The 19021-nt window shown below is 39.0% G+C and overlaps 1 pseudogene; it reads right to left on the reverse strand.

Moving 5' to 3' along the window:
• Window positions 1–14999: 14999 nt before the first annotated feature.
• LOC134639739 (G2/M phase-specific E3 ubiquitin-protein ligase-like) lies at window positions 15000–17432 on the reverse strand (annotated as a pseudogene).
• Window positions 17433–19021: the final 1589 nt, after the last annotated feature.

Genomic DNA, 19021 nt, shown 5'->3' on the forward strand with positions numbered 1-19021 from the left:
ATCAAACACAGGTATTAACACTGCTTGGAGGTCAACATGACCTGGGGGAAACGCTGTACCATCTGGTAGGGAGCCGGTAAAGTTTCCCCTAATCCTTCCCCAGGAGAGTCCTAGGCAGTCCTGGAATTACTGCATTACCTCGTGACCGTTTAGATGCCACTGGGTAATTACTTCACGCACGGCAGCTTGCCATGTTTCATATCCTTCTTGTATTGATGGAATGCCTTTTATTACATTTTGTCTGTCTTTATGTGTCCATGGACGGTACACAAAAATTGTGGGTCTGTTATCCCATCACCTAGGAGTGTGCAATATCTGGGGTTTGCTACTTCAACTAATGGACATGCCAGTGTGGATGTTGGTGGTGGCAGGTCTGAGTGTGAACCACAACTATTACACTCTTCTTCAGAGTCATAATCATGTCCTGGAAGAAATTTTTTCTTATGCGCGGTTAACATTGTTTGTGCATCCTCATATGCATTGTCGAATTTAATTTTCATTGCTCTTGTCCATATGGGAGATCGTTTGAATCTAGATTTTGGTGTAATGCTGGTTGTTTTTTCTGCAGCTAGCGTAGAAAGTTTAGCGGAGGGGTTTAGAAGGGGGGAGGTACGTGGGTTTGTCAGGGGAAGTTTTTGTTCAGCACGTGCCTGCTTTGTAGTTTTTTCTTTTCCTCTTTCCTTTTTTTGTTTTCAGTTCTCCTTTCACTTTCGTTTTCCCATGCTTCGAAAAGTTTATATTCTTCCTTACGTTTTAATTTTTTCTTTGGGTCTATTGTTAATGTAATTTCTTGTCTCAGAGCAGCTCTCAGCTGGGTAACAGCTGAGGGATTGCATTTCCCTTCCCAGGTGCGGTTTTTAGCTTTTCGTGGATTTCTCCACCTATTTGCGCTTATTCTACCTGCTCCTGTTTGTTGTTTTTCTAACCATTCCTCATCAGGTGTTAATTTTGCTTGTTTATTCCCCATTTTCAAAGATTTTGCTGGGCCGTCACTGGCACGTTTGACTTCAGGGTGGTTGCTGATACGCCCTTCTACTTCACTTCTAAAAAATGAAGCGGTATCAGTTTTATGAGATGAAACTCAACCGTTCTCCTTTGTCACCAGTACGTGAGCCTCAAGCAAAGAAAACAAATAAAATAGAAGTAGTTCAGCAGCGTATTGTGCTGTAAAATCAACTTACTTCCAGACACATACACACATAGACATATGCACGCTAATTTGTCACGAAATATTTTACGGCTACCTCTAAAACCAGTCTAAACACAGTTCCTTTTAAAGAACTTAAACCTATTTTAAATTCTTTGTGTCAACGTGTTTTAATTTGCCTAAACGTATTTTAATTTGTCACGAAGTAATTTTGGCTACCTCTAAAAACAGTCTAAACACAGTTCTTTTTGGCCAATTTAAAAATATTTTATCACGTTTCTTTAAACCTTTGCGGCCGTTTTATATATAAAATTAGTGTTTCTCACCCTCAGACGTCTCACTGGTGGTTCGGATTGTCAGACTGAATCCCACCGCCGTGGACCAGACCGGCCCGGACTTGAATTCATAGACTTCGGTGCTGGCTCCCCACGGCGTCGGGAATCAGTGCGCCAGATCACTGGAACAGAGACACAGGTAACAGTTTGGATGTATCTGATCCGGCTCGAAGGACCAAAATAAATGTCAAGAGATTTATTCTAAAGCCACTTCTTCAGCTAAGAGTCTAAGAGTGAAGAGACACACACTGCAGATATTTACTTCCAAGGGCGGTCACAGAACGCTCACATCAGAGTGGGGGCCCTGTGATCAGCGCTCTGTTACCGCTCTGGTCTTTATTTACATACAAAAGTAATACAACAGTGAATATTTCTATTCATAGGCAGAGGAATGTTAGTGCGTAGGGAGTGAAGATAAGAGAGGTTCAGGTGTATGTGTGTGTGTTGTGAGATTCAGAAGGACACGGCCCCTCTTCTTGTTAGGGAGCGCAGGTAAAAGTGTCCAGCTCTCCTCTTGCTGCTTGTTCAGCTATTATCACTGTGAGAAAGAATTTATAAAACAGAAACAGGTCTTGTAGTGGACAACAGTATAAGTCATCCAAACATCATCATACAGTATTCTATCATATGTAGACTTATATCATTAAAAGCTTATACTGACGGCTGAGTACAATTTTCTTTTGACAACATCACAAAAGAGAGGGGAATCACGCATTGATATTTGACATCACAACAGAGAGGCGAATCTGGCATTGATATTTGACATCACAACAGAGAGGCGAATCACGCATTGATATGTGACATCACAACAGAGAGGCGAATCTGGCATTGATATTTGACAACACAACAGAGAGGCGAATCACGCATTGATATGTGACATCACAACAGAGAGGCGAATCTGGCATTGATATTTGACAACACAACAGAGAGGCGAATCACGCATTGATATGTGACATAACAATAGAGTGGCGAATCTGGTATTGATATGTGACATCACAAAAGAGAGGCGAATCACGCATTGATATGTGACATCACAACAGAGAGGCGAATCTGGCATTGATATTTGACAACACAACAGAGAGGCGAATCACGCATTGATATGTGACATAACAATAGAGAGGAGAATCTGGTATTGATATGTGACATCACAAAAGAGAGGCGAATCACGCATTGATATGTGACATAACAATAGAGAGGCTAATCTGGCATTGATTTTTGACATCACAACAGAGAGGCGAATCTGGTATTGATATTTGACAACACAACAGAGAGGCGAATCACGCATTGATATGTGACATCACAACAGAGAGGCGAATCTGGCATTGATATTTGACAACACAACAGAGAGGCGAATCACGCATTGATATGTGACTTAACAATAGAGAGGCTAATCTGGCATTGATATTTGACATCACAACAGAGAGGCGAATCTGGTATTGATATTTGACACCACAAAAGAGAGGCGATTCTGGTAGTGATATGTGACATCACAGTAGAGAGGCCACTCTGGTATTGATAGTTGACATCAAAATAGAGAGGCAAATCTGGTATTGATATGTGACATCACAATAGAGAGGGGATTCTGGCATTGATATTTGACTTCACAGCAGAGACGCGAGTCTGGTATTGATATGTGACATCACAGCAGAGACGCGAGTCTGGTATTGATATTTGACATCACAGCAGAGACGCGAGTTTGGTATTGATAGTTGACATCACAATAGAGAGGAGAAACTGGCATTGATATTTGACTTCACAATAGAGAGGCAAATCTGACATTAATATGTGACATCACAGCAGAGACGCGAATATGGTATTGATATGTGACTTCACAACAGAGCGGCGATTCTCGCACTGAAATGTGACATCACAAAAGAGAGGCGAATCTGACATTGACATTTTACTTCACAATAGAGAGGAGAAGCTGGCATTGATATTTGTTTTCACAAAAGAGAGGCGAATCTGGCATTGATATTTAACATAACAATGTGGATGTCAAATATCACTTCCAAATTCGCCTCTCTGCTGTGATGTCAAATATAGATACCAGATTCACCTCACTATTGTGATTTCAAATATCAGTGCCAGATTCGCCTCTCTATTGTGATGTCAAATATCAATGCAAGATTCACATCTCTATTGTGATGTCACATATCAATTCCAGATTCGCCTCTCTGCTGTGATGTCAAATATAGATACCAGATTCACCTCACTATTGTGATTTCAAATATCAGTGCCAGATTCGCCTCTCCATTATGATGTCAAATATCAATGCAAGATTCACATCTCTATTGTGATGTCTCATATCAATGCCAGATTCACGTCTCTGATTTGATGTCACATATCAATGCGAGATTCGCCTCTCTGTGGTGATGTCAAATATCAATGCAAGATTCGCCTCTCTACTGCGATGTTACATTTCAATACCAGACTCGCGTCTCTGCTGTGATGTCACATATCAATGCCAGATTCGCCTATCTATTGTGATGTCAAATATCAATGCCAAATTCGCCTCTCTATTGTGATGTCACATATCAATGCCAGATTCTCGTCTCTATTGTGATGTCACATATCAATGCCAGATTCTCCTCTCTACTTTGATGTCAAATATCAATGCAAGATTCACATCTCTATTGTGATGTTACATATCAATGCAAGATTCGCCTTTCTATTGTGATGTCAAATATCAATGCCAGATTCGCCTATCTATTGTTAAGTCAAATATCAATGCCAGATTCAACTCTCTCTTGTTAAGTCAAATATCAATGCGAGATTCACCTCTCCATTGTTAAGTCAAAAATCAATGCCAGATTCGCCTCACTGCTGTGATGTCAAATATTAATGCCAGATTCGCCTCTCTATTGTGATGTCAAATATGAATGCAAGATTCGTCTCTCTATTGTTAAGTCAAATATCAATGCCAGAATTGTCTCTCAGCTGTGATGTCAAATGTCAATGCCAGATTCTCCTCTCTATTGTGATGTCAAATATCAATGCCAGAATTGTCTCTCAGCTGTGATGTCAAATGTCAATGCCAGATTCACCTATCTATTGTGATGTCACAAATCAATGTCAGACGAACCTCTCTACTGTGATGTTAAATATCAATGCCAGATTCACCTCTTTATTGTTATGTCAAAAATCAATGCCAGATTAACCTCTCTACTGTGATGTTAAATATCAATGCCAGATTCACCTCTCTATTGTGATGTCACATATCAATGTCAAACGAATGTCTCTATTGTGATGTCACATATCAATGCCAGATTCAACTCTCTATTGTGATGTCACATATCAATGTCAAACGAACGTCTCTATTGTCATGTCACATATCAATGCCAGATTAACCTCTCTATTGTGATGTCACATATCAATGCCAGATTAACCTCTCTATTGTGATGTCACATATCAATGCCAGACCAGCCTCTCTACTGTGATGTTAAATATCAATGCCAGATTCACCTCTCTATTGTGATGTCACAAATCAATGTCAAACGAACGTCTCTATTGTGATGTCACATATCAATGCCAGATTCAACTCTTTATTGTGATGTCACATATCAATGTCAAACGAACGTCTCTATTGTGATGTCACATATCAATGCCAGACCAGCCTATCTACATTGATGTCAAATATCAATGCCAGATTCACCTCTCTATTGTGATGTCACATATCAATGTCAGACGAACCTCTCATCATTGACGTTAAATATCAATGCCAGACTCGCCTCTCTGCTGTGATGTTAAACATCAATGCCAGATTCAACTCTCTATTGTTAAGTCAAATATCAATGCCAAATTCGCCTCTCTATTGTGATGTCAAATATCAATGCCAGATTCACCTCTCTATTGTTAAGTCAAATATCAATGCCAGATTCGCCTCTCTCTTCTGATGTCAAATATCAATGCCATATTCGCCTCTCTGTTGTGATGTCAAATATCAATGCTAGATTCGCCTATCTGTTGTGATGTCAAATATCAATGCCAGATTAACCTCTCTGTTGTTAAGTTAAATATCAATGCCAGATTCTTCTCTCAGCTGTGATGTCATAAATCAATATCATACTCGCATTTCTGCTGTGATGTCAATTATCAATACCAGATTCGCCTCTCTATTGTGATGTCACATATCAATGCCAGATTCTCCACTCTACTTTGATGTCAAATATCAATGCCAGATTCGCCTCTCTCTTCTGATGTCACATATCAAAGCCAGATTCTCCTCTCTGTTGTTAAGTCAAATATCAATGCCAGATTCATCCCTCTATTGTGTTGTCAAATATCAATGCCAGATTCGCCTCTCTATTGTGATGTCACATATCAATGCCAGATTCTCCACTCTACTTTGATGTCAAATATCAATGCCAGATTCGCCTCTCTCTTCTGATGTCACATATCAATGCCAGATTCTCCTCTCTATTATGATGCCAAAAGATCAATGCCAGATTCGCCTCACTACTGTGATGTCAAATATCAATGCCAGATTCGCCTCACTGCTGTGATGTCAAATATCAATACCAGATTCGCCTCACTGCTGTGATGTCAAATATCAATGCCAGATTCGCTTCTCTATTGTGATCTCAAATATCAATGCCAGATTCGCCTCACTGCTGTGATGTCAAATATCAATGCCAGATTCGCCTCTCTATTGTGATGTCAAATATCAATGCGAGATTGACGTCTCTCATGTGATGTCAAATATCAATACCGGACTCTCGTCTCTGCTGTCATGTCAAATATCAATGCCAGATTCTCCTCTCTATTATGATGTCAAATATCAATGCCAGTTTCGCCTCTCTATTGTCATGTCAAATATCAATGCCAGATTCGCCTCACTGGTGTGATGTCAAATATCAATGCCAGATTCGCGTTTCTAATGTGATGTCACATATCAATGCCAGTTTTGTCTCTCTATTGTGATGTCAAATATCAATGCCAGATTCTCCTCACTATGACAGTGCCAAATATCAATGCCAGATTCGCCTCACTGCTGTGATGTCAAATATCAATGCCAGATTCGCGTTTCTAATGTGATGTCACATATCAATGCCAGTTTTGTCTCTCTATTGTGATGTCAAATATCAATGCCAGATTCTCCTCACTATGATAGTGCCAAATATCAATGCCAGATTCGTCTCTCTGCTGTGATGCCAAATATCAATGCCAGATTCGCCTCTCTATTGTGATGTCAAATATCAATGCCAGATTCGCCTCTCTGCTGTGATGTCAAATATCAATGCCAGATTCACCTCTCTATTGTGATGTCAAATATCAATGCCAGATTCGCCTCTCTGTTGTGATATCAAATATCAATGCCAGATTCGCGTCTCTGATGTGATGTCACATATAAATGCCAGATTCGCCTCTCTGTTGAGAAGTCAAATATCAATGCCTGACTCGTCTCTCTAATGTGATGTCAGATATCAATTCCAGATACGCCTCTCTGTCGTGATGTCAAATATCAAAGCGAGATTAGCCTCTCTGTTGTGATGTCAAATATCAATGCCTGACTCGCCTCTCTAATGTGATGCCAGATATGAATGCCAGATTCGCGTCTCTGATGTGATGTCACATATCAATGCCAGATTCGCCTCTCTGTTCAGAAGTCAAATATCAATGCCTGACTCGCCTCTCTAATGTGATGTCAGATATCAATACCAGATTCGCCTCTCTGTCGTGAAGTCAAATATCAATGCCAGATTCGCCTGTCTGATGTCATGTCAAATATCAATGCCTGATTCGCCACTCTATTGTTTTGTCAAATATCAATGCCAGATTGGCGTCTCTGATGTGATATCAAATAACAATGCCAGATTCGCCTCTCTGTTGAGAAGTCAAATATTAATTAAAGATTCGCGTCACTTATGTGATGTCACATATCAATGCCAGATTCACCTCTCTATTGTGATGTCGGATATCAATGAAAAAACGAACCTCTCTATTGTGATGTCACATATCAATGTCAGACGAACCTCTCTACTTTGATGTTAAATATCAATGCCAGATTCAACTCTCTATTGTGATTTCACATATCAATGCCAGACGAACCGCTCTACATTGATGTTAAATATCAATGCCAGATTCACCTCTCTATTGTGATGTCAGATATCAATGTCAAACGAACCTCTCTATTGTGATGTCAAATATCAATGCCAGATTCGCCTCTCTATTGTGATGCCAAATATCAATGCCAGATTCGCCTCACTGCTGTGATGTAAAATATCAATGTCAGACGAACCTCTCTACTTTGATGTTAAATATCAATGCCAGATTCGCCTCTCTATTGTCATGTCAAATATCAATGCCAGATTCCCCTCTCTATTGTGATGCCAAATATCAATGCCAGATTCTCGTCTCTACTGTGATGTCAAATATCAATGCCAGATTCGCCTCTCTATTGTGATGCCAAATATCAATGTCAGATTCGCCTCTCTATTGTCATGTCAAATATCAATGCCAGATTCGCCTCTCTATTGTGATGTCACACATCAATGCCAGACCAGCCTCTCTTCTGTGATGTTAAATATCAATGCCAGACCAGCTTATCTACACTGATGTTAAATATCGATGACAAATTCACCTCTCTCTTTTGATGTCACATATTAAAGTCAGACGAACCTCTCATCATTGAAGTGAAATATCTATGCCAGATTCACCTCTCTATTGTGATGTCACATATCAATGTCCGACGAACTTCTCTACATTGATGTTCAATATCGATGCCAGATTCGCCTCTCTATTGTGATGTCACATATCAATGTCAGACGAACCTCTCTACTGTGATTTTAAATATCAATGCAAGATCCGCCTCTATATTGTGAAAACAAATATCAATGACATGACATTAGAGACGGAACTCTGACTTTGATATTTGGCATCACAGTAGAGAGGCGAATCTGCCATTGACATTTGACATCACAATAGAGAGGCGAATCTGGCATCGCTATGTGACATCACAATAGAGAGGCGAATCTGCCATTAATATTTGACATGACAATAGAGAAGCGTGTCTGGTATTGATATTTGACATCACATCAGAGACGTGAATCTGGCATTGATATTTGACATCACAGCAGAGAGACGAATCTGTCATTGATATTTGACATCATAACATAGAGGCGAGTCTGGTACTGATATGTGACATCACAGCAGAGACGCGAGTTTGGTATTGATATGTGACATCACAGCAGCGAGACGAATCTGGCATTGATATTTCAAATCACATTAGATAGGCGACTCTGGCATTGATATTTGACATCAGAGCAGTGAGGCGAATCTGGCATTGATATTCAACATCACAATAGAGAGGCGAATCTGGTATTGATATTTGACATCACATCAGAGACGTGAGTCTTGCATTGATATTTGACATCACAACAGAGACGCGAGCCTGGTATTGATATTTGACTTCACAATAGAGAGGCGAATCTGGCATTGATATTTGACATCACAGCAGAGAGACGAGTCTGGCATTGATATGTGACATCACTATAGAGAGGTGAGTCTGACATTGATATTCAACATCACAATAGAGAGGCGATTCTGGTATTGATATTTGACATAACAACAGAGACGTGAATCTGGCATTGATATTTGACATCACAATAGAGAGGCGAATCTGGCATTGATATTGGACATCACAATAGAGAGGAGAATCTGGCATTGATATTTGACATCACAATAGAGAGGCGAATCTGGCATCGCTATGTGACATCACAATAGAGAGGCGAATCTGCCATTAATATTTGACATGACAATAGAGAAGCGAGTCTGGTTTTGATATGTGACATCACATCAGAGACGTAAATCTGGCATTGAGATGTGACATCACATCAGAGACGTGAATCTGGCATTGATATTTGACATCACAGCAGAGAGACGAATCTGTCATTGATATTTGACATCATAACATAGAGGCGAGTCTGGTACTGATATGTGACATCACAGCAGAGACGCGAGTTTGGTATTGATATGTGACATCACAGCAGCGAGACGAATCTGGCATTGATATTTCAAATCACATTAGATAGGCGACTCTGGCATTGATATTTGACATCACAGCAGTGAGGCGAATCTGGCATTGATATTCAACATTACAATAGAGAGGCGAATCTGGTATTGATATTTGACATCACATCAGAGACATGAGTCTTGCATTGATATTTGACATCACAACAGAGACGCGAGCCTGGTATTGATATTTGACTTCACAATAGAGAGGCGAATCTGGCATTGATATTTGACATCACAGCAGAGAGACGAATCTGGCATTGATATGTGACATCACTATAGAGAGGTGAGTCTGACATTGATATTCAACATCACAATAGAGAGGCGAGTCTGGTATTGATATTTGACATAACAACAGAGACGTGAATCTGGCATTGATATTTGACATCACAATAGAGAGGCGAATCTGGCATTGAAATTTGATATCCCAATAGAGAGGCGAATCTGGCATTGATATTGGACATCACAATAGAGAGGAGAATCTGGCATCGCTATGTGACATCACAATAGAGAGGCGAATCTGCCATTAATATTTGACATGACAATAGAGAAGCGAGTCTGGTATTGATATTTGACATCACATCAGAGACGTAAATCTGGCATTGAGATGTGACATCACATCAGAGACGTGAATCTGGCATTGATATTTGACATCACAGCAGAGAGACGAATCTGTCATTGATATTTGACATCATAACATAGAGGCTAGTCTGGTACTGATATGTGACATCACAGCAGAGACGCGAGTTTGGTATTGATATGTGACATCACAGCAGCGAGACGAATCTGGCATTGATATTTCAAATCACATTAGATAGGCGACTCTGGCATTGATATTTGACATCACAGCATTGAGGCGAATCTGGCATTGATATTCAACATCACAATAGAGAGGCGAATCTGGTATTGATATTTGACATCACATCAGAGACGTGAGTCTTGCATTGATATTTGACATCACAACAGAGACGCGAGCCTGGTATTGATATTTGACTTCACAATAGAGAGGCGAATCTGGCATTGATATTTGACATCACAGCAGAGAGACGAGTCTGGCATTGATATGTGACATCACTATAGAGAGGTGAGTCTGACATTGATATTCAACATCACAATAGAGAGGCGAATCTGGTATTGATATTTGACATAACAACAGAGACGTGAATCTGGCATTGATATTTGACATCACAATAGAGAGGCGAATCTGGCATTGAAATTTGATATCCCAATAGAGAGGCGAATCTGGCATTGATATTGGACATCACAATAGAGAGGAGAATCTGGCATTGATATTTGACATCACAATAGAGAGGCGAATCTGGCATCGCTATGTGACATCACAATAGAGAGGCGAATCTGCCATTAATATTTGACATGACAATAGAGAAGCGAGTCTGGTATTGATATTTGACATCATATCAGAGACGTAAATCTGGCATTGAGATGTGACATCACATCAGAGACGTGAATCTGGCATTGATATTTGACATCACAGCAGAGAGACGAATCTGTCATTGATATTTGACATCATAACATAGAGGTGAGTCTGGTACTGATATGTGACATCACAGCAGAGACGCGAGTTTGGTATTGATATGTGACATCACAGCAGCGAGACGAATCTGGCATTGATATTTCAAATCACATTAGATAGGCGACTCTGGCATTGATATTTGACATCACAGCAGTGAGGCGAATCTGGCATTGATATTCAACATCACAATAGAGAGGCGAATCTGGTATTGATATTTGACATCACATCAGAGACGTGAGTCTTGCATTGATATTTGACATCACAGCAGAGACGTGAATCTGGCATTGATATGTGACATCACAATAGAGAGGCGAGTCAGGCAATGTTATTTGACTTCACAATAGAGAGACGAATCTGGCATTGATATTTGACATCACAGCAGAGAGACGAATCTGACATTGATATTTGACACCACAACAGAGAGGCGAGTCTGTCATTGATATGACACTATGACACCGTGGTAGCATCTGCCCTTTTCTATGCAGTGGCCTGCTGGGGGAGTGGATGAACGGACAGGGACAGGAGCAGGTTTGACAAACTGGTGCGGAGGTCTTGTTCCGTGCTGGGATGTCCCCTGGAGTCTGTGGCGGTGGTTGGCGAGAGGAGGATGTTAGTAAAGCTGACATCCATCATGAACAACCCACATCACCCACTGCATGAGTATGTGAGTGGGCTGAGCAGCTCCTTTAGTCAGAGACTGAAACACCCTCGGTGCAGGAAGGAGCGCTTTCGCAGATCATTCATCCCAACAGCAGTTAGACTCTATAACTCCTTAATCACGATGTCATAAGCCACTGGACACTGTGAACATCCACGGTCACCACTTCTTGCATAATGGACCTTCTATGTGTATGGACAATTTGCAGTTATACATGTATGTATATGTATACATATGTATATTTAGTGTGTACATGTGTGTGTGTACATGTCTATAAATAGGAATAGTAGTGGTACAATAGCTATATCAAGCGATATAGTTTATGTCTTCCATATTTCCAACCATATCCATAATCACATACTGTGTGTGCTACCATTGTATATAGTGTATTATTATCTTATTTTTTTTCATTGATTGTACTTATTTATATTTTTTTATTTTTGTATTTCCAACTGATATCTATACCTCAGCTGAGGTGACGCAAAAATTTCCCCGTCGTGGGATCAATAAAGTCTTATTTTATCTTACCTTATCTTATCGATATTTGAATCTCACACACACTACTGAAAACCAAGAAGATTTCAATTGAACAGGAAGGTATTTTAGCTGCACAGGAAGGTGAGGAAAAATAAATAACACATTATTGCACAGCTAACACCGCGGTGACGTCTACAACAGTCTGTTAGAGGTATAATTGAAAAATCTTTTGCCTTCATCAGTGACTATCCAAACATTGTTGTAGGATAGCAGCCTATTGCAACAAGTCGGGGCATCCTGGATATGCTAGCTGCCCGTATAATCTGGAAAGACTGTGTCTGCCAGTACCTCATCTACAATGAAATTACATCGGATCCTTGTCATTTTTCACATACATTCTTTGTTGTTTGAGGTGAGAACCAATGAAGAAGATGTTGAAAGATTTTTTTACTTCTGCTCTGCAATGTATGGAGGCACTCCAAAATGAAATTACGGGCAATATCAGACAAGAGCGGCTTTATAGAGAGCTAGATGATCATACACGAACTCTATCAGAATTTCTTGCTGCTGTATCTCGATATGATCCCAATAATAGGGTTGCCACCAACCTACTAGGATCCTTGTATAGGTGCTTTTGCAGCTTGCTACATGAATATGATGCTAGACAGAGATCTGCTTATGTGACCCACAGATTGTTACCCCCAACCACCTTGAGTGGTCATCCAGGTCGGCCACGATACACTATTTCTGCTGAACAGATTTCTCACTTTGTTTCCATTGGTATGACATGGCAGAGAATTGCATCATGCTTTGGAATAAGTCGAAGAACTCTGTACAGACACAGACAAACTTTGGGAGTTGAGCCATTAAGCTATGTGGATATTTCAAATCAAGAACTGAATGGCCTTGTGACGGATATCCTACAGAACACTCCAAATGCAGGGGAAGTATACATTCTTGGAAGTCTGAGATCTCGTGGCTTAAGAGTTCAACGTTGGAGGGTCAGACAAAGTCTACAGGAAGTGGATCCTATTGGACGTGCATTTAGACGTCGTCATGCGATAAGGCGAAGGATCTATAGTGTTCAGGCCCCCAACCACTTATGGTAAGTTCACTGGTTTGAAACAAATGGTCAGGCCTTGTGTTTTAAAGTATTAACACAATACATCAAAATTAAAGGTCCTTCATTCAAAACATTACTGAAGTTAATCTATATGATCCGCATAAGGTAATAATAATAAAAAAAAATAACAATGACCAAAAAAACTGAAATTGCTATAAGTATGTTAAATATTTGGGGGATTCATAGTACATCAATTTAGATGTCGTCTAATGTATATACTGTTGAGTTATTTAATCCTTTATTTCACGTCACAATTTTAATCTCTAACATCGATTGTGCCAGGTAAACGTAGTGTGGAAAAAGACATTTTATGCCACTGTGTGTATGTGCGTGCACGTGTAAGCACGTGTGTGTGTGTGTGTGTGAGAGAGAGAGAGAGGTGTGGTGTTGTTGAAGTAAATGTACAAAATGAAACCTCTAGTTTTAAGTACAGGGTCAGGAATTCACTACTAAATAATATGAACAAACATGTCGAACTGTAGTAATGCTTTCTGATCTCTTAACAGGCATTTTGACGGCAACCACAAGTTGATTAGATGGCGCTTGGTCCTGCATGGCTGTGTTGATGGCTTCAGCCGAACAATCATATACTTACGTTGCTTATCCAATAACAGAGCCTCAAGTGTCTTGTCATTATTTTTGGAAGGAATACAAAACTTTGGTTTGCCCTTAAGGGTCAGGTGTGATCATGGTATGGAAAATATACATGTTGCTCATTTTATGTTACAGAGAAGAGGAGTAGGCAGTGTTATTACAGGTGTTTCAGTACATAACCAAAGAATTGAAAGACTGTGGGCAGAACTCAACAGAGTTGTATCAAGACACTTTATAAATATCTTTAACTTTATGGAAGAACAGGGTATGTTGGATTCACTGAATGAGCTACATCTTTTTGTCTGCATTATGTTTATTTGCCAAGGATTGAAAGAGCATTAACAGAATTTGTCAATCAGTGGAACAACCATGGTCTCTCTACACAAGGAGGACAGACCCCTCTTTAGCTGTGGCATACAGGTGTCACAAACAATGTGGGAATCCTGTCGTTTATAAATGACATTTTTCATGTTGATAACTATTATGGCGTTGATGAAGAAGGGCCATTGCCAGAACTTCAAACAATGTCAATATTCCAGATATTGACATCAACATAAACGAGACTGCAATGAACATAATTCAACAAGTGAATCCATTAGAAAATGATGGAAATCATGGAATAGATGTGTTTTCTTCACTTTTACACCTTCTACATTAAATCAAATATTTTGCAAAAAAAAAAATATATATATATATAAAACAAACGTTTCAGAAAACATATCTGATCGAAACTAACATATTGAAACCATTTTCTTTAAAATGATAAAATGACAAATCTGTTGTCAAACAGAAACTGACACAGGCAGAAGAATAAACAGACAACCAAATCAAAAACAGATGCACATACACATGAAATGAGTAAAGTGGCACAAATTTTGTATATTCAAACTCAACAATCTAAATAAATTTCTGAAGTGCTGTTAAACAATTGGTATCTACCTGTATGAATCCTGAAGAACAATCACTTCTTGTCAAATTGATGTCTTAAAACATCAATTTCACTGAGGCAGGTAAATTTGGAAATATTAAAACCTTAACAAGTTAATACTCAGTACTCACTTTGAATCAGTAGAGAGACCAATACAAAAGAGAAACACGCAAACTCCTCCAGCATAATGTGTTCATACCCTGCCAAAGCCATAAGTGTTACCTAATGCAAAATCAAACTTCTCCTTGAACAGCTGGTATGAAACATGCAGTGGCAGCCTAATGCAGTTAACACACGTGTTGGCAAGAGGGGAAATTTGTGTAGAAGAGAAGTCATCATCTCCTCTATGAATGAACTCAATCGAGGGTGCTGGGGAAAAGCCAATAGGTGGCACCGTAGTTGCTCCAGTTGCAAAGGCCAATATCTTCTGTAATTTGGAAGGTCCTTCTTCTTCTGCAAAACAAAAGGAAAAAAGTGTTAAAAGGTTATTTCATTTGGCCAACATAAATTTACAGTGAGTATTAATCTAAAGCAAGAATCTTAATGACTGTTATTGCAATGACTATAGAGCATGCTTTTCATCTTTCAATAGTCTCAAAGAACTATGTAAAAATGTTACTACAACCAAGAGGGTAATGTGGTGTTATTGTTATATGAGTATGTTATTTAAAATAAAGATTTCAGAAATGCTAACCTATAAATCGTTACATCTATTTATTGTGCACTAAAGTGACAATTACCTTCTGCATCTTGGAGATAGTCTCTCCAGAAGGTAACAACCATCTCCTCTTCTGTTGCTTCCTTCTGGAGATAGATGAATGTTGAAAAGATCATCCACCTGGTCAGCAGTCAGCATATGTGGCTCATAGCAGAAAAGAGGGCGAAAGCTGTCTGGATGCCTCCTCATTTTCTCGAGAACCCCAAGAGTTTTCAGACCTTCACAAAATCTGGTTAAACAGCACAAAGAAATTTTATTCAATAATTCTGCAATTTCATGCTTCTAAGTTAATTGTATATTATCAATTTGGCGCAATCAATTGTACTAGGTTATTAACTGGCCATGTTGATTAATAGGTAAGATTTTTATCACCATTTTAATTAATCTGAAAAACACAGAATACCCAAATACCTTTGAAATGGACCTTGAACCCTGTGGATGACCTGAAACATGACAATATCATGTACCAGCAGATCCCTGTCTCTTAGTGAACGCATAGGCCTCAGGCATCCTGCATTGGCCAAGTAATCAAGCAGAGGTTCTTTTGACTTTTCAAGGTCTTCAAGGGTTGTACTTTGAGATATCTAGCATCACAAAGAGCAGAGAAAGGGCTTGTTATGGAAGTTACTTAGTAGTCTTATAAACTATTAGAAGGAACCCAGCCACTAGTGGTCTACACAATCACAATATGCCCAAGCGTACATTGGAAGTCAAATGACTACACATATTTTTTTAAATAAGTTTACAATGTGCTTAAAAAAATAAGAAAATATACTCTTTCGTCTACCCTTATCTGCTGAGTCTTACTTTAATACAGCAGCAACATATAAAAAGTTGGCATTCAGGAATGGCCAGACTGATCCAGATAAACATTCCCTGCAAAAGAAAAGTGTAACACAAACAATTTCAAATTCACTATAAGATTTATAAAATAAACATATAGAGACCTTTTTGACTTTTTCGAAGAGTTCCAGGTCAGCTATGTCTTCCAGGGCTGGATTTGCTGAATTTCCAACCAGAAGAGAAAATACTGTTGGTGACAGAAAGTTAGGTGGTGGACCACCATGTACCAAGCTCACTGCAATGGCTTGGCCAGAGATGTAGTACCAGTCCCCTCTGAGAGCTGCAAAGCAACAGAATAAAAGGAAAAGCAAAATTGTCAGTAATGTTGCCTGTAAAAATCAGTTAAACAGTTCCCACTATTAATCTTAGAAAAATAGGTAATTACCAGTACTGTCAAGAGCCAAGTTCTTGCAGTTTTCTTTCCATGGCTGACCTGGCAATGGTGTCCATCAATAGTCTCAAGAATTCCCTACTTGGCCCGCCTAAATCAACCCCTTCCTCATTTTTCCCCATATCATCTGAGAATTTCACACAGATCATCAAGTTGGGATCATGAGATAGCCTTTGAAAACCACGCAAGGCTCCCTCCACACAGCAGAGCGATTTATATTAAATTTGCACTGCTGTTTTGTGCTAATTTTGCTTGATAGTTCCAGCAGTATCTCTTGAACAGGGACTTTTTCTACACTAAAAAAAGAAAATAAAACAGAAAATAAAATATATCAGCCATGTAGTCATGTTACAGAATTCGAGAATATGCGTCACACTGATCATAGAGATTTAAAGCTTAAAAGTTTTATATTGATTTGACAATTCTGGAAAGCTATAATCATGTCTCAAACTCAAATTCTGTATGTTTGTTACTCACATCTGATTCTCCAAGCTCGCAATTATAGCTTGATTTAAATCCTCATCATCTGAAGAATCGCCAGAAAGCGATGCCACGAGAGTTAAATATGAAGAATAATCTTCATCATTAACACTCATGGCAGGGATGTCTTCACTTCTTGCATTGAAATCTCTGCTGTGACTGCTTGTGCTAGGTTTGTCATCACTTCTTGCCATGTACCTTCATCACAAATGCTGTTCCCATCACTTCCTTGCTTTGCTCGTCGCCTTTTACCAACACTCCTTCCAATACAGTTGGTCACAGTATCATCTTCTTCATCACTGCTAGTGCCAGGGTTATCACCTTTAACATGACTTCTTAACCTTGTAGTGACTTGACTGCTCACGTCTTGTTGGATTTTTGAACTATCAACTTCAAAACAATCATTGTCACTGTCCTTATCAGTTGCACAACTGCTTAATGCTGATTTGGAGCTGATGTAAGAAGGATCTTTGTCTTCATCTGATTCACTCTTCAACAGAGAAAGAGCAAAAACATATATCAAAACCAAGTAATTATAGCTTATCTTAAAAAGATTAAAATAAGAAATATCCATATTGATTGCTCCCAAGCACTTGTTTTAAATAAATATATTCTATTTTGCTAGAAGCCCAATTGTTGACATGTTTTTTCCCAAATCATGATTACTTTTCATTCTTTTAGGAACTTACTAAAAGTGTCCTTGATGGCCTTACATAGAGGGCTTTGGTTTTAAAAACCTTTAGGATCAACATCCCATTCAGCTCCTGACCATCTTGGAGCTTTGGAGACACCAGCTTATTGCCACAAGCCATTAGAAACTCGAGGCTATAAAAAATAAATAGGGACAACAGCAATTGCTAATTAGTTAAATATTTTATTATATACTGTTCTGTTTCTGTGTATGCTTTTATGACTTTTAAATTCTACTGGTATAGTCCATATGTTTTACTGAAATGCCTTCCTGTTCAACTGAAATACCTTCCTGTTTAACTGAAATGCCTTCCTGTTCAACTGAAACGCCTTCCTGTTTAACTGAAACGCCTTCCTGTTTAACTGAAATGCCTTCCTGTTCAACTGAAACGCCTTCCTGTTCAATTGAAATGCCTTGGTTTTTCAGTAGTGTGTGTGAGAGGTAAAATTTCACTAGTGTGAGAGCGTTTAAGTAGTGTGTGTGAGAGCATTTCAGTTGTGTGTCTGAGAGCTAAAATTTCAGTAGTGTGTGAGAGCGTTTCAGTAGTGTGTGTGAGAGGTAAAATTTCACTAGTGTGTGTGAGAGCGTTTCACTAGTGTGTGTGAGAGTGTTTCAGTAGTGTGTGTGAGAGGTAAAATTTCACTAGTGTGTGTGAGAGCGTTTCAGTAGTGTGTGTGAGAGCGTTTCAGTAGTGTGTGTGAGAGGTAAAATTTCAATAGTGTGTGTGAGAGCGTTTCAGTTGTGTGTGTGAGTGCATTTCAGTAGTGTGTGGAAGAGCGTTTCAGTAATAATGTCCTTTACGGCACCTCATAGTTTTCATTCAAATTCTGTTGTTTGCTTTCAAATTCTCTTGTTTGTTTTCATATTCCGTTCATTTGTTTCAAATTCTGTTGTTTCCTATGAAATTCTCTTGTTTGTTTTCAAATTCTGCTGTTTTCATTCAAACTCCACTGTTTTCATTCAAATTCTGTTATTTGTTTTCAAATTCCAATGTTTTCATTCAAATTATGTTGTTTGTTTTCAAATTCTGCTGTTTTCATTCAAATTCTGTTGTTTGTTTTCAAATTCCGTTCTTTTCATTCAAATTCTGTT

The sequence above is a fragment of the Pelmatolapia mariae genome, linkage group LG13 (assembly GCF_036321145.2).
Source record: "Pelmatolapia mariae isolate MD_Pm_ZW linkage group LG13, Pm_UMD_F_2, whole genome shotgun sequence".
Classification (NCBI taxonomy): Eukaryota; Metazoa; Chordata; class Actinopteri; order Cichliformes; family Cichlidae; genus Pelmatolapia; species Pelmatolapia mariae.